Raw genomic sequence first — 13,188 nt, 5'->3', positions numbered from 1 at the left:
TAGTTTTAATTTTTTAAGAAACCTCCATACTGTTTTCTATAGTTGTGGTACCATTGTATATTCCTGGCAGTGTACAGGGTTCAAACTTCTCCACACTCTTTTCGTCTGTTTTTTTAAAATAGCCATCCTAATAGATGTGAAGTGGTATCTCATTTTTTTATTTACATTTTTTTAAATGATTAGTAGTGTTGAGCATCTTTCCATTTGCTGATTGACCCTTTGTATGTCTTTGGAGAAAATCTATTCAAGTCTTTTGCCCATTTTTGAATTGGGTTGTTTGTTGTTGTTTCTGTTGAGTTTTAGGAATGCATAAGGTTTATTCATGAGAATGTATGAAGCTAATACAGAAGGTAGGATAACATAGCACAAATAATCTGTATAGGATCAGATGATTATGAGGGTTCTAGCCAGGCTCTACCCTTACTTAGCTTTGTGACTTTAGAAAAATTTTTTATTCTCTACAAACTTCAGCACCCTTGAAGGTGTTTTCACTCTGTTTACTTTTCATGGTTGTGGGCATACAATAAGACAATATACACAAACATTCTTTGAAAACTACAAAGCCTATGCAAAGAGGAACAGTGTGTATTAGTCTGTGTGTATTGGTTCTACAGGGAAAAAGAACCAATAGGCTGTGTGTGTGTGTGCGTGTGTATAGAGAGAAAGAGACAGTGACAGAGAAAAAGAGAGAGTTTCTTTTAAGGAATTGGCTTATGTGATTGTAAGGCTGGCAACTCCAAAAAATCTACAGTGCTGATTTTTAGGCAGAACTACTCAGAGAGGAGTTGAGTTTGAGTTCAAAGCCAGTCTGCAGTCAGAATTCTCTGTTTACCTGGGGAGGAAAGTCTTTTTTCTTGTTGGAGCCTTCACCTGCTTAGATGAGGCTTACCCACATCATAGAAAGTAATTTGCTTTATTCAATATCTACTGATTTAAATATTAATCTCATCTAAAAAAATCCCTTCACTGAAACATCTAGAATAGTGTTTGATTTAATAGCTAGTTACCATGGTCTAGCCAAGTTGACACAAAATTAATCATCACGTGGTGACAATAGTGGGCAGGTATAGTCCTTGGTGGCATCACTGCCCCAACAATCTTAAAACAGCCTTTAGCTATTAACTTTTACCACATAAAATATTCAGTTCATCTACTCTCTCATTTCCAAAGACCTTTAATTATCTTCATAACTACCATTACTCTTTCTCCTTTATAACCAAATTTAAGCTGTCCTCTCTAAGCATCTTTTTGCCCTTTGCTGTTGAAAGTTGGTATGGTTTTCTGTTACTACATACATAACAAGCCACTTTCCCAAACCTAGTGGTATAAAAATAATAATTGAGCTCATACATTTTCAATTTGTGCAATGTTTGGCAAGGAAGGCTCATCTCTGCTCCATGTTGTATTACTCAGCTAGGTGGCTGGAGCTAGGACTTGGTGGACTCACTTTCAACATGGTTGACTTATATGGCTGGTAAGTTGTTGCTAGCAGAATGCCTGCTGGGGTTGAAGCTGAGGGATCTCATTTCCTTTCCATGTGGTCTCTTCTTGGAATATTTGTCTTCCTCGTGGCATGATAGCTAGGTACTAAGAGCAACCATCATAAGAGACAAAAAGTGGAAACTGCCAGTTTCTTAAGAAGCCTGGTCTAGAAATTATTGCATTGTCATTCCTGGAATATTCTATTGGTCAAGTAGTCACAGAGTCCAGACGAAAGAACAGAAGATATAGACCATCACCTTTAAATGGTTAAAGAATTTGATACCATGCTTTAAATCTGCCACAAAGATAACTTCCACAAATTCCCTTATTCCATTATTGTCTCTATCTTCTTTTTAATGTCACTATCTTAAATTAAAATTTTATACGTGTTTTAATGAATATAAAAAGCATTAGAGATAGAGTAAGTTGTTCTTGCTCCTACATAATACAGACACTTAAAATTCTTCGGAGTTTTCTGATATATTTATTCAACAAATATTTATTGAATATTTTCTAGGTACATGGCACTATTATAAACACTTAGAATGCAATGGTGAACAAAGTAGACAAGGTCTTTGTATTATTTGGAGCATACATATTAGGGAGTCAATAAATAGATGAAAATAAAATGACGATAGATACTATGCAGAGTATAAACCAAAATGATGTGTTAAATGACTGAAAATGAATGCTTTCAGCTGCAAGTAACAGCTGAATTTAATTAAGAGCAATTTAAATAATGAGGAGTCTGGATATAGGGTGGTTCTGGCTGGTTTATTTAGTGGTCAGAGACGTCATCAAGAACCCAGGTGCTTTCCATCTTTCCCTTCTCATAGTCATAAAATGGCTGCAGCTGTCTGGTGCTGCAGACATTCATGATTATGTTCAATGATGAAGAAGCAAAAGGAGTGTTTGTAAACTTTTCCTTTTGCATAAGTAAGAGAAATTTTCTCAGTTGTTTTCTCTCATATCTCATTGGCTAGAATTATGTCACGTGTTCATAGTTAAATTGATCTTAGCAAATGGACCACCATAACCACTTAGCCCAATTAGGATTCACTCCTCTGGGGATGGAGCCTGTCTTCCTGTAAGCACCAGTCTGCTCAGAGAAGAATAAGTAAAAGTGGGGGTTTTGTCAGCAAAGGAGGAGGAGGAACTGGCTTCAACTTCAGTGACTAAGTTGAGAGGTCAGAGAGAGAAGCTGAAATCTGACTGACAGGAAGGAGCTAGCTTTGCTCAAGAAAAAAGAAAGGGATCTTACCTAGTTCTCTCTTTTTTCAAATAATTATCCACCTATCCATCCCCCTTTTGTTTATGACATTCCCTTAGACTGTGTGATCTTCTCTCCTTTCTTTCATCATAGTAGTATTTCCCCTCAAAGCTCTGCTTACACATTATTTCTCCAGGAGAGCCAGCAGAACCTCTTTTTGCCTCACTCAACTTCATACACATCCAAAAACTAGATCAACTCTTTTTGGATTGATAAATTCTAAATAACCATGGATCTTTCTTTCATTGTATTTAGTATAGAAGAGTTTTGAGGGGAGTATGTTTACTTAAGTAGTATGTGATATTCCTACTATATCGTTGGCTGCAAAGACAGATATGCCATATACATTTTATCTTAATATCATATCCCTAATGACTAGCATATTGCCTGACACACAGTGGGTGCTTGATCAATGTTTGCAAAGTGATTGGGAAGGAGGGAGAGAGGGACAAAAGGAACTTCTACCCTTGGCTACCAAGGAAGATGGAGAAATAAGCTAATAATTTCAGTTAGGCCTGTCAAGGGCTATATCAGAAGTAAGATACAAAAAGGGTTTTTAGAGTAGAAGCAGCAACAAATACCTCTGAGTTGAGGGGTTTTCTTGAAAATGAAGCAGACTCATAATTTAATTCTGTCCTCAAGTGGACCAAGTGAATAGTTTAAAGAAATAAAATAATTTTAGTATGAGAAGCAGAATGTGACTAAACATCTACCCAATTTATAGAATCATAAAATATTATAAATGAGATGGATTTCAAAGTCATCTGAAGATTAATTCCATCATTTTGAAAATAGGTAGGTGAAGTGACCTTTCTTAACCAGGAAGTAAAAAAATGAAGAAAAAATCTTGTTATTTTAATAGCATGTTAATGAATTAACATATAGGTGCAGAAAAGTGGGGGCAGCATTAGTGAATAGCTAGATGCCTTTTTACAGTGAACACACTGTAACCATTACCCAACTCAGGATAGATCATTGCTAGCACCGGGAATGTCCCTCCATGACCATGCCCACTCACTAACCTTCATATCCTCTTTAAAGATAATCATTTCAGAGTGAAAATTTTGCCTTGGTTTGAACTTAATACATATGTAATCATAGAGTATGTGCTCTTAAGTTTGGCTTCTTTTATAATATTTACTTTTAGCTTTTCTTTCTTTTAAATTTCAGGATATTAGGGGGTATACATGTTTTCTTTACATACTTTGTTTTTGTACAGGTTGAGTCAAAGTAAATTCCAGTTAGTGGGCACCGTACCCCCTAGGTATGAATTTACCCATCCCCTCTTCCCACTTCTCAGCTTGATTTTCATTGAGATGTGCCTTTAAGTGTTGATTGATTAGTTCCAATTTGGTATTGAGTACATGTGTTTGTTTCTCTATTCTTATGATGTTACACTTAGAAGAATAGTTTCCAGTTCCATCCAGATTGTCATAAAAGGTACTAGAATGCCATTTTTTTGTGTCTGGGTAGTACTCCATAGTATGAATATACCACATTTTATTATTATGCGATTTTGTTCCTTTTAGCTATCGTTTGTTATAATTGCTATTATTTTGCTAGTTTCTTGAGATACAAGCTTAGATAAATTCTTTAGACTTTATTTTCTAATATGTTTAATAAAAGCTAAAATATTTTTCATTCCCCTCTGTATACTGCCTTGAGTTTTCATGTATTTTTTGTATTTTGTTTTATTTTTTATGTTGCATAATATAAGGGGATACAAATGTTTTTGATACATAGATAGCTTTTATAATGCTTACATTTTATTAATATATTGTTAAATTTAGGATATTTTCTAATTTCCCCTTTGAATGATTCCTTGATCTATGGATTACTTCAAAGAATGTTGCATGATTTCTAGTAATCTTTTAAAATCTTTTTAATTTAATTCCATTGTTGAGAATGTACTCTTTAATCCTTACCAATTTGTTAAGACTTGTCTTCTAACTCAGCATATACTCTATTTTGGTGAATGTTGATTGAAAAAGCATGATTTTTTTCTATTTGGAATTCTATAAACATTGATTTTTATGATGTTTACAGATTATATTCTTTAAATATTATATATTGTTGGTAGTTTGCATCTGCTTCTGAAGGTTATTGCTAGAAGTAAGTTAAAACATCCCACTGTGATTTATGGACTTGATTATGTATGCTGTTAGTTTTTTTAAAAATATATACATTTTGAGACTATGTTTTTATGGACAGGAAAATTTAGATTTATTGTATCTTCCTGGTGAATTTACCTTTTTAGTCATTATTTATCTATGGTAACCTATATTGGTTTCTATTGCTGCTGTAACAAATCACCACAAATTAGTATTTTTAAACAGCACAAATTTACTAACTTACACTTCTGAGATCAGAATTCTAAAATGGGTCTCCTAGGGCTGTATTCCTTCTAGAGCAGTGGGTTGCGACCAACCAGAACTGTATTAAAGGGCTGTGGCATTAGGAAAGTTGAGAACCACTGTGCCAGAGGATCCAAGAGAGAATGTTTCCTTGAAGTTTTCAAGTTCCAGAGGCTGCCTAAATCCTTTGGCTTATTGTTTCATTCTTCCATCTTCAAGTCCAGCACCATAACAAATTCTAATCGCTGTCTCTCTGCTACCTTTGTCACATTGCCTCTTAACTTTGACTTGTCTTATTTGTATCCCTTTTACAAAGAGACCACCTGGATAATCCAGAATAATCTCCCCATCTCAAGATTCTCAACTTAATCAGATCTTAATATCTCTTTTACCATTCAAAAGATCCAAGGGTCTGGATGTGAACGTTTTGGCTATGGGAGGGGAGCCATTATTCATCCTACCACACCATCTTAAATTTTTAATTGTCTAATAGTACATAGGTATACACAACTTTCTTTTGGTTTGTTTGCATAACATTTTCTTCCATCACATTGCTTTTGTTCTTTCCTTGTCCTTATAAAGTTTGTCTCTTTTTTTATTATATATGATTTATTTTTCTGTTTAGTTGACAGTCTTTGACTTTTGAGTTCTTAGTCTATTTCCATTAAATGTTGCTGTTATATTTGGATTTACATCTTCTTTTCCTTTATCGAATGGTATGACAAAATTCACAATGTTTATTTCATCTTCAATCTATTAGCTGATTTTAAAAAAATTATTTTATGTTTTTCTTAACAATTACCCCTGAAATTATAGCATGCATTCTTATTAGAGTATGATATTGTTAACTAAATAAAGGATTGACATGAAGGTCAGAGGATATAGCATTTACTTGGTAAGCAAAGATTTTAATTCAGGTATGCTGAGTCAGGACAGCTCTGAGTACAATCACAGAAGGCAAGCACAGGAGAGGTTTTTTAATAGAGAATTTCCACAAAAAGTTGTTTTCAGAGGTAGTTTATTGGGTAGGCAGAAATCCTAAATTGCAAAGACATTCTGACCTATTAGTTAGTACTCCTGCAGAGAGCTATTGAAGGCCAGAAGATAAACATCAGTTGTTTATTCAAGTCTTCTGGAACAGTTCATGGTTTGACCTTTAGCAGGTATGAGTTCAATCCTCTCACAATCTCCCAACTCTATTTTAGAAACCCTTAGCCATGTTACTTCATTTTTTTACAACATAAATTAATAATTTTATATTTTACTGGACAATGCAAAGACCATAAAATACTTCAAACCTGTTTTCCACTCCCCATCTCTTACATCTTGAATGTCTTGGTAACTCTATGATGACTTTCCATGCTGCTGATGTTGTCATTTGCTTTACTACTTTGTAAATTTTGAAGCCCATACTCCCAGAAGGGAGTGAGCCTAAGATAGAACCCATTTGGGTACCTTTGCACCTGTCAAGAACCACTTTGACTATAAAATAATTTTTTGGAGTGTAATAGCTGTTGCTTACCATTTGCCTTTCAAATCTTAAATACGTTCTTTTTTGGCCAACTCTAACTCAGTACTATATGGGAAAGAGGACCTGGAGAGATGTAGTACCCAGTTTAACCAAGGAAGTACAATACAAACCATCATACTCCAAATGTCGTATTCCTACAGAAATACTTATTTTGTTCCTAGCAGACAGAATAGAGGCCAATTACCTTGATCCGGGTTGTAACCATGCTCACTAGAAGCTTATTTCTGTCTTTGCGAGGACTATTTTATTACTGGTTCATTCTTATTTCTAAATTGCATCCTATTCCTAAATTGCTTCCTTTCAGGGCCCCAACAGGAAGCTCAGGTAGTTTACCAGGGCATTTCCTCCTAAACTACAAGTACTGTATTTATATCCCAGCACTGTAAGACTGTTTAAAACCATGCTCAGTGGTTTAGCCTCTTAGCTACTGCTTTCTCCATAACTATTCAGCCTCTCAGCTCTACACTGCATGTGAATCAGCAAATACTTGGAAAGTCATGAAAGAATATTCAGCTAACCTCAGTTATTCAGCTATTTCTTACATCTTGACTGTCTTGGTAACTCCATGATGACTTCAAATGGATTTTTTAAATCTGATTTTTCTAGTTATTCCTAGGAGGAAGATTGGTCTGAAACAGCATGATTTTTCATAACCAAGAATGGAAATCTTATTTAGATTAATCAACCACAATGTGTAACAAAATAATAAATTATATTGGGTGATGAAGAACAAAAGACAGAGATAGCATTAAGAAATAATAAACAGTGGTTATTTTATGGCTAGCTTCCCTATTGCTGAAGAGAATTGTCTGCCATAGTTAAATATATCTCTGCAGCTTCTCACCCCGGAGCATCATAATACATTAAGTTACCCAAATGGCAAGCAAGTCATAAATTGCATTTTGATATGTCTGCCTTTAATGTGCTCCTTAATTGGTTGTTTTCTGTCTTCTTAATAAGTGTTGCCTTTTCCTTTGGAAAGGCTGTTGTGTGGGTCTACAATTGTGCTTCACTTTCAGCTACTTGTGATGATAATTGTCTTGTTTCTTTAAGGGTTGCAAAAGTAATCCTTTGATAGACTATTAACCTGATCATAAGTCATATCGTTCAAACTTGATGAAAATTCATATGGTCATTTTTGCTTGATGTGAAACAGAGGAAAAAACCAGGCAATTATATTTACATAGATTGGATCTATAAAATTTATAAAAATACTGGTAGAATTTTTAAGTGAATACAGCTAGATTGTAGGTTATAACGTCGGTATACTAAAATTGATTATATTTCTATATGCTAGCCACAAATAACTGGAAAATAAATTTTTTCAGTAGAATAAAAAACGAAACTTAGTAACAAATTTGATAAATCGGATCTGTGAAAATTTGCCAATTTTGTTAACATTTATAAGGGTGTAGTGAAAGGAGCAAGGCCTTTGGGGTAACATAAATTCACATACTGGCTCCACCACGTATTAGCAGTTATCTTCACATAAGTTATTTAGCCTCTCTAGACTTCAGTTCCCCTTTTTTGAAATGAGAATAGTAGAAATTACCTCAAAAGGTTAAATGAGTTAACATATTTGGCACTTAGCAGGTACCTAATAAATGTCAGTAGTCTACTCTCTTTGCATAACAATGTAAGGACCATGTTCTGCTTCTGGGTTTAAAATGTTTTGTTGAAAGTCTAGCCAAATTACCTATCTTAACTTCAAGATACTAATTGATTGATTGAAGCAAAAAAATATTAAAAGAAAGAATACCATTCAAAATATAATGAGCAGAAACATTTGTTAATTCAAAATACACAGGGCACGGAGAGAGTTGCCATACTGGAAGATATTGCCTGATTAATGCTGATAGTATCAAATAAGAATATTTATGAAGAGGCTGGTATTTTTTCTTTCTTTCTTTGGGATGCCATGCCCTTCTTTTACTCTTTTTTCTCTCTCTTATCCCCCATCTCCCCTCTCCCACTCCCTGGTCTCTTTTCTCTTCTCTTTCCCCCACTCTTTTTCATCTCTCTAATATAAAATAAACTTATACTTTTCTATCCTAAAAAGATTATTTATGAAGAGTTAGTAATTTGGAACCCATGGGATAAAATATAGGATTTTCTATTTTAATACAAATTTCTAATAAAATTAATTTAATTATTAATATTTTAGGGCACTTACTGCCCCTTGGGAGGAAGGGGTAGTAAGTGCCCCTTTTTTTAATATCCTTTAACTTTTTCAGACCCATAGAGCATCAGCTATAACATGCAAAAACATATTATTGTAGCATTATAGCTCAGTGTACCTAATTTATTTTAAGTTTTCAATTGACTTTGGGAAAGCTGACTGAAAAATGCAGCATGAGCACAGGACAAAATATAATAGAGCTCATAATAGGTCATTGTATCAGTAAATTATTTGTCTTCTTCTGGTGATTATGAGAGAACCTGTGACTATAAGGGGAAGGCAACTATCATTAGAACTATAGCTACCACATACTGAGTTCTTACTAGGAGAAACCTGTGTTTGAGTGCATGCACATATGTAATTTACCTCTCATAATCCTGTAAAGCATTTTCCAGTTGAAAAAAATAAGGTTTAGAAAAGCAGATCAAATTAGCCTAGTCCGTAGCTGGTTAGCAGTGGAGTTGGGACCTAGTTTCAGACTGACTGATTCCAGAATCTATGTCCTTAAACATTATATTCTACTCTTGCATAATATTGCTTTAATTGATCTGGTTCTGTCCAACCTTTGGTGGTAGGTTTTTATACTTAGATGAGAAGGCAGTGATTTTAGGGATTCTAAGATCAGCATTTCCTATTCATCTTCACAATGTTTTGGAGCCCATGAATTGAAGTTTCTTGTTAAGGTGAGTATGGTTAAGCTAATAACTTAGACATTACCTAAAAAGGAGACAGCCTACTTGTACCTATAGGATTTAAAGACTAAATCCCACAGTTAATAAGGGGATTATCTGTAATTTCTGATTTATAGGAAGAAATATTTGAAGTTCTGGTCAGGAATCTTTGGTCTAGGTTTGAAGTGATGTGACCCAAGTCTTGTCATGAGTGATATTTATTTTAGTTGTTTACCTCTTGCTAAGAATGATAGATCAGAAAGAAGTTTTCCTGGGAGAAAGCAAGCAAGGTCATTGACAGTAATAGAAACATCCCTGAGGTAAGGGTAAGTAAACAGAATTGGGAAACTAGAGAAAGCTTAAGATTGACAATTCTTTCATGTTCTTAGATCTCTTTATCTCTTTATCATGAGTTTGACCTTATCAAGCCTATAGACAATATTTGCCTGGGAGTCCAAATAAGTTTTGCTCTATGCCCTGCTTCTGTAACTCCAAACATCTCTCAAAAGAGGAATCATCATCTGAAGTGGCACAAATTCTTCTGGTTTCTCACCCAAAGCTACTGAATTAGAATTTTTTTTTTTTTTTTTTGCAGGTTTTGGCCGGGGCTGGGTTTGAACCTGCCACCTCCGGCCTATCGGGCCGGCACCCTATTTCTTTGAGCCATAGGCGCCACCCTGCTTTAGAATTTTTAGGGGCAAAGTTTATTAATCTATATATTTAATAAGCATTTAAGCCAAAAAAAAGAGGAAAATTTAAGGTGATTGTCATCATTGAAGAAGTTGAACACTATTGCTTAAAATCTGTACTGTTCCATATAGTAACCACTAGTCACATGTGGTCGCTGAGTACCACATCAAAATGATAATATATTGGACATACTGTGCTAAAGAAAATGTATTGTTAAAATCAGTTTTATCTGTTTTCTTCTTTTTTACTTTTTAAAATAAGGCTATCAAAGAATTTTTAAATTTTGTACTCATATATGCCTTGTATGATGTTTGCTTTACTGGGCAATGTTGCTTTAGAGAGTATAGAATAGGCTAATATTCTTCAAGTATGGTTCATGGACCTCCTGCATCAGATTCACTGGAGGTGACTTGGTAGATTTCTGGTTACTAGCCCAGGAATCTCTGAGAGAATCTCAGAAATCTGTATTTTTAACAGATGTTCACAGGTGATTCCTATATATAGTAAAGTTTGAGAATTCCTGGAGAAGTCCTTTATTCCTATCTTTCCTGTTTCCAGATCATAGGAGTCAGGAAAATTTATGTGAAGTCAGGATCCCCTCGCTGCCCCCAGATAATCTCCTATGGGAAATTCTTGACTTCATCTATCATTCTTCCTGGATAATATTCCTATAGACTGTGGGTGGAACAAGGGCAGCCCATAATCAAATTGTCCTGTGGTTGAAACCTGTCTGATATTAATATAGCATTTTCTCTGGCTATTGTTAAATAGCTTTATGAGAAAGAATAACACTAATCAAATAAAAGCTAGACTGGCTTTATTAATAGCAGACAAAGCAGACTTCACAATAAGGGATATTGCCAATGGTAAAAATATGTACTACATAGTGATAAAGGAGTTGGTTCACCAAGAAAAAATAAATTAAATTCTAAATGTATAAACACGTAACAACAGAATTTCAAAATACATGAAGCAAAAACTGATAGAATTAAAAGGAGAAATAGGCAAATTCACATTTCTACTTGGTATTCCTTTCCACTTCAGTGTCCTTTCCAGTATTTGATGGGCTAAATGGATATAATATCAATGAAGATACATAAGTCTTGAAAACATTATCATCCAACTTTACTTGGTTGACATTTATAGAACATTCCATTTAACAACAGCAAAATTCATATCCTTCAAGTACACAGGGAACATTCATCAAGAGAGATCATATTCTGGGTCATAAATCCAGGCCAAAATCTTAAATCATTTAAAAGGACTTAAATCAAATACTGTATATTCCCTGACTATAAGGAATTAACCCAGAAACCAATAATAGAAGGATATTTGGAAAATTCCCTAGATACTTGTAAATTAAAACCACACATATCTAAGTAACCCATATTTCAAAGAGTAAGTCACAAAGGAAATTTAGATATATTTTAAATTGAATAAATATGAAAATAATACTATATTAAATTTGTAGGCTACAGCTAAAGCAGTGCTTAGAGGGAAATTCATAGCATTAAATGCTTATGTAAGCATCAAAGAGCTGAGCTTCAACATTTAAGGAAATATAAAAGAAGAAAAATTTAAACCCAAAGCAAGAAGGAAATAATGAAGGTGATAGTAGACATCAGTGAAATTGAGAACAAAGTAAAAATAGAGAAAAATTGAAGAAGCAAAGCTATTCTTTAAAAATATCAACAAATTGACAAACTTTTAGCCAAACTGATTAAGAGAAAAAAAGAAAGAAGACACAAATTTTATCCCCAAATTTGAGAACTTAGATAAAATGGACAAATTCCTTGAAATATATAAACTACTGAAGTTGATGTCAGAAGAAATTTATAGTCTGAATAATGCTATATTTATTAAAGAAATAAATTGAGGGTGGCGCCTGTGGCTAAGTGAGTAGGGCACTGGCCCCATATACCGAGGGTGGCGGGTTCAAACCCAGCCCTGGCTGAACTGAAATCAAAAAATAGCCGGGTGTTGTGGCGGGCACCTGTAGTCCCAGCTGCTCGGGTGGCGGAGGCAAGAGAATCACAGAAGCCCAAGAGCTAAAGGTTGCTGTGAGTCCTGTGACATCATGGCACTCTACAGAAGGCAGTAAAGTGAGACTCTGTCTCTACCAAAAAGAAGAAAGAAAGAAATTGAATTAATAAACATCTTTAAATAAAGAAGACTTCAGGACCATATTGCTTCATTGGCAAATTTTACTTAACATATAAGATGGAAATATTGCTGATTCTATACCAATTGTTCAAAAAAAATAATAGAAGATTTATGAGGCCAGCATCCCTCTGATACCAAAATCAGACAAAAACATTGTAAGAAAACTAAAGACCAGTATTCTTCATGAACCCAGAATCAGAAAGTATCAATAAAATATTGAGAAACTGAATACAAAAATGTATATAAAAAGAATCATTTATCACAAGTGGCATTTATTCTGAGAATGTAAGTCTGGTTCTATATTTTGAAAATCAATATATCTTAGGTTTGGGAGAGAATTGTCTGATCATCTCAATAGATATCATCAACTGACAAAAGTTAACACCCATTAATCATAAAAACCTTCAGCAAACTATCAATAGGAATACTGAGGAATTTTCTCTTCTTGATAAGGAGCACTGCATAAACTAACATCATTCTTAAAGGTGAAGACTGAATATTTTTTCCTCTCCAATTTTACACTCCTATTCAGCAGGACAATAGGCAAGATAAAGAAAATAAATAGCATGTAGATTAGAAAGGAATAAATAAAACTGTCTCTATTCACAGATAATGTGATTATCTAGGAAATTTTAAAGAATTTACAAAAGTGGCACTAGAACCAAGTTGGTTTAATAAGATTGTAGGATAGAAGATCAATATAAAGAAATTGCATTGCTATATCCTAACAATGAACAATGGGAAATAGAAATATAAAGATATAGTAAAATAGCACACAAAACCATAGAATAATTAGGTATAACTGTAATTGATATTTATGAGATCTGTATATTAAAAACTACTAACCA

The 13,188-nt window shown here is 34.1% G+C and overlaps 1 protein-coding gene across 1 annotated transcript in view; it reads left to right on the top strand.

Moving 5' to 3' along the window:
* HPSE2 (heparanase 2 (inactive)) overlaps positions 1-13,188 on the top strand; it is an 841,015-nt gene that overhangs the window by 477,834 nt on the left and 349,993 nt on the right. The window lies entirely within an intron of this gene.

The sequence above is a fragment of the Nycticebus coucang genome, chromosome 3, assembly GCF_027406575.1.
Source record: "Nycticebus coucang isolate mNycCou1 chromosome 3, mNycCou1.pri, whole genome shotgun sequence".
Classification (NCBI taxonomy): domain Eukaryota; kingdom Metazoa; phylum Chordata; class Mammalia; order Primates; family Lorisidae; genus Nycticebus; species Nycticebus coucang.
The sequence above is the reverse complement of the archived record's forward strand: the minus strand, read 5'-3'. Positions and strand labels throughout refer to the sequence as shown.